The sequence below is a fragment of the Cryptomeria japonica genome, chromosome 4, assembly GCF_030272615.1.
Source record: "Cryptomeria japonica chromosome 4, Sugi_1.0, whole genome shotgun sequence".
NCBI lineage: Eukaryota > Viridiplantae > Streptophyta > Pinopsida > Cupressales > Cupressaceae > Cryptomeria > Cryptomeria japonica.
In genome coordinates, this window is record NC_081408.1 from 606,640,299 (window position 1) to 606,644,981 (window position 4,683).

Sequence of the window (4,683 nt, forward strand, 5' to 3'; positions counted from 1 at the left end):
AACCTCTCATCTTCACTTTCCAAAACCTATAATTAGATCCTTCAAAGATAGGAATGGATAACTTGTGTGCCATCAGATCATGATCTACCTCAAGCAGTTAATCTCTATATCAAGGAACCAAAGCTCTTATACCAATTGTTGAATATGAATATCTGGGCAACTAAGAGGGGGGGTAAATCAGTTGATAGAATTTTTTTTATTTTAGCTTTAATGCACAGATCCAAAATATTGAGGAGAAATAATTGAATTAGGAAACACATACAAAATTCAGATTAGACACAAGAGACACTAGAATTTATGTGGAAAACTCAAGAAGGGAAAAACCACAGATAATGCTTTCTCAATATATAAACATCAATTAAGGTGACTTTTACAAAGGGTGGCTCATTGCTAGTTTGGATCACTACTAGTTTGTCTCACTGCTAGTTTGGCTCACTACCAAATTATAGATGGGCTCACTACTCTGAAAGACTCACAGTCGAAGAAGAAAGAAAGACAAAGAAAATACACCACAATAAAAACACAGTCTACACTGTCGGAACTCCTTCTAGTAAATGTCTCATGCAATCACTAGATTCCTTCAATCTCACATATCTTCAACATAATAAGTCATATTTTAAATCATCAAATAAAACTCCTATATATATTGTCTCCAAAAATCATAATCCTCAATGTTGGGTGAGACAGGGATCTAAAATAAGTCTCTACTAAATATTCTGGTGGTGGCAAGGAATTGAAAGTGAACCATATCACATTGTCCTCCCTTGAATATATTAACACACTATATACATCTCTAAGGCTAGACCTAAAATGCATCTGCACGCTATACATACTCAATATCCGGTCAAAAGCCTTGAGCTCTAGATCATGCCAAACCCAAACATAATACAAAATAACATCTTCTGAGATACCAATCATATTTGATGAAACTAAGAAACCTTCACGCACATAATATGCCTAATCTAGCTCGCCATACCATATCCTGACTTGATCTGGACCTAAAGGTTGACGTCAATGACAACACATAATGCAATGCTAACAATCTTATGGACACCAATCCATTTATAGTCACTAGATTTGAAGGCACCAACCTTCAGGATACACCAATCCCCTACAAGACTAGAATCTTGATGTAATATAATGAGTAATTATGAACCTTCCATTTTCTGCTCGACTTCTTCATAAAATTAGCTCACTCTCTTTTAGCTCTACAATTTTCTCTTCTTCTTGGTCTAGCATTCATCAACAATGCTTGCACTCACCTTTGTTTCCATACATATATTATACATTCACCTCCATAAGGTTGGAAAGATCATAGATCATCAGAGACAAATAAAAAATAGTTTGCATCGATTTTACAAAACATGATCTATACAATTTTCTATGTCGCGTTAGAATTGTCCACTTAGTCAGTTTGCACTTTGTTCTTATCATCTCCAATTTGTAGCCATTAAAATTATACTTAATAGTTGGTAATTCAATTTTCCTGAAGCTCTATTGGCACGCCAAATTGAACTCTTCAATATCTTTAAACTTGGACCATTGATTTGCTTGATTTGGCCAAAAAGACTTGGTCAATGCTACCACTATGGGGGTTTCACATGCCACATCACCAAACACATCAACCATTCACCTTTTCTTCTTTATTGCAATATCATAAAGGACTTGGTGGTCAACATGGTCAAACATGCAAAACTGTGATAGATTCCCTTTTCATCGCTATATCATAAGGGCTTGGTCAATGTTGTGTGCTGACTAGTAAAATAGAAAAAATCCCTTTCTTTTCTCCCCACAAACTTATTCATCGCTATATCATAGATGATCTAATTGTGGTGGGGTCCATATTTCTGAAATAGTGATATCACTTTATCGCGGTATCACATGTTTGATGGGGACCACTTAATCCCCTCTTGCAAAAAAGAAAAAAACCTTTGACTTCACTCCACAGAACACTTCATCGCTATATCACAAGTGACTTGGCCATCCTGGAGTCCACACTTGCAAAATTATGAAATTGCAAATTTACATCTTAGCCATCATGTAGTCAATACCTGCCTACAAAATAGTGAAAGCCATTTCCCAAAAGCCATTACCCTTGTCGTGGTTTCGTGACAAAATTCTTTTCTTTGTGTTGAATACCTACGAAATGGTGAAAGCCATTTCCCTTATCAAAATGACATTCCTTCTTTTCTCTCTGTCTTCTCTCTCTATTAAGAGGATGTTGACATCAATAATAATCCAATGCCAATAATCTCCCCCTTTGGCATTAATGTCAACCATTTGCATCTTCTCCCCTTTTGACAATAATGGCAAAGGACACATTCTTACTCCATTGTTGACAACAAGCCATAACTCTACTCTCCATCTCATTTTCTTTGAACTAAAATTTTACAACAAGGACAAATTGAAGAATCCAAACTCTCGCCTTGAGCAAAAGCCCTCTTTGTAGGAACACTTCATAAGGAAGAATGGGGTAAAACCCCTAACTTGCGTCTTAGAAACACAAATGTCTCCTTGGGAAGTGGCTTTGTAAACATGTCTACAACCTCATACTTTGTAGCCACATAATCTAGTCGAACTTCTTGATTTGCAGCCTTTTCCCTCAAAAAGTGATGATTCATATCTATATGCTTCATTTTAGAATGTATCATAAGATTCTTTGATATGTTAATAGCATTGGTATTATCACAAAGAATCGATACTGGTTTTTCATACTCTAACTTGATGTCCTTCAAGGTATATTTCATCCATAGTAGTTGAGCACAACATGAAGCACCAACTATAGATTCTGCCTCTACAGTAGACAAAGACACAAATCTTGTTTCTTACTATGCCATGAAACCAATTTTCTTCCAAGAAATCATGTACCACCACTAGTGCTCTTTCTATCATCAACACATCCTGTCGAATCATCATCCATGTAGGAATATAAATCAAAATATTGTCCTTTAGGGTACCACAAACCATAATCTTTTATATGTTGTAGATACTTGAAAATTCTTATGACTGCTTTTACATGAGTTTCCCTTGGAGTAGCCTAAAACTATGCAACCACGCATACAACATGCATTATATCAGGCCTATAAGCTATTAGATGCAACAAACTTCCAATCATTGATCTATATCTTGTGTGATCTACCAATGGAGATTCATCTTTTTTTCTTAGTTTACACCCTGTTACCATGGGTGTGTCAGCTAGACTACAATATTCCATCTAAATGTTTTTCAATATTTTCTTGACATAATTGGTTTGACAAATAAAAATACCTTTGTTAGTTTGAGTAATCTACAAACCAATAAGTAATGACAGTTCACTAAGCATGGACATTTCAACTTCCTTTTCATAGCCTCAACAAACACTTTACACATCTCATCATTGCTTCCCCCAAAGATTATGTCATCAACATACATAGCCACAATCAATTGGTGACCTTCTTCAGTTCTAATGTACAAATTACTATCTGCAACACCTTTTTTAAACCCTTGTTGTTGTAGCTATGAATCCAATCTCGCATACCAAGCTCTTGGAGCTTGTTTCAATCCATACAAAGCTTTCTTCAATCTGCATACAAAATTCTGATCTTTTTGTGACCTCCAACCTTCTGGTTACTCAATGTATACTTCTTCAAGATTGCCATTTAGAAATAAAGATTTTACATCCATCTGATATACTTTAAAATGATTATAGACTAAGAATGTAAGAAAATTTTTGGTTGCTTCCAAATGTATCATATATGTAAATGTTTCTTTCAAATTCAATGCCTCCAACTTGTGCATAACCTTTGCATACAAGTCTATTTTTGTTCCTCACAACTTTCCCTTCTTCATTTAATTTATTTTTGAATACCCATTTTGTCCCAATTATGTTCTTGCCCTTAGGTCTAGGGACAAGCTCCCATATTTCATTCTTCTCAATTTGATTTAGTTCTTCTTTCATAGCATCAACCCAGTTTTCATATTGGCTTGCTTCTGAAAATTTCTTGGGTTCTACCAAAGAAAGTAGAACACGGTTTTCTGGTAGATTATAATCTTTAGGTTGAACTTTTTGTGTCCTCAATGCAATCTTTCTCCTTGTCTGCACACTTGAATTTTTATCACCTATAATCTGTTCTTATGGGTGGTCTCTTTGTACAATTCTTGAAGGTGCCTTTGTGTCTATCCTTGCTGGTTCCTAAGCAATTGGTTCAAGTTCATTTTAATCATCACTAGATGTTGAAGTACAAAGCAAATCCTCATCAAACTTTACATGTATTCTTTCCACAATTCTATGTAGCCTCATATTATAACATCTATAAGCCTTTCTTCTTGAAAAATATCCAACAAAGTATCCTTCATTATATCTAGCAGCAAATTTTCCAAGAATGTCATTGTCATGCTTTATGTAACACTTGCTTCCAAAAAATTGAAAATGACTAACTGAAGATGTCCTTCCTGTCCATAAGTCATACAAAGTTTTACAACTATTTGGTCTCAATTGTGCTCTATTTAGAATGTGAATAGTTGTATGAACAACATCCTTCCAAAATATATCAATTAGTTTTGACTCATTTAGTAGAGTTCTTGCCATTTCTTGCACTGTTCTATTTTTCCTTTCAACCACACCATTTTTTTGTGGTGTTTTTGCTACCAAAAATTATCTTTTTATACCATGTTTTTCACAATAATCATCAAATTCTTTTGATG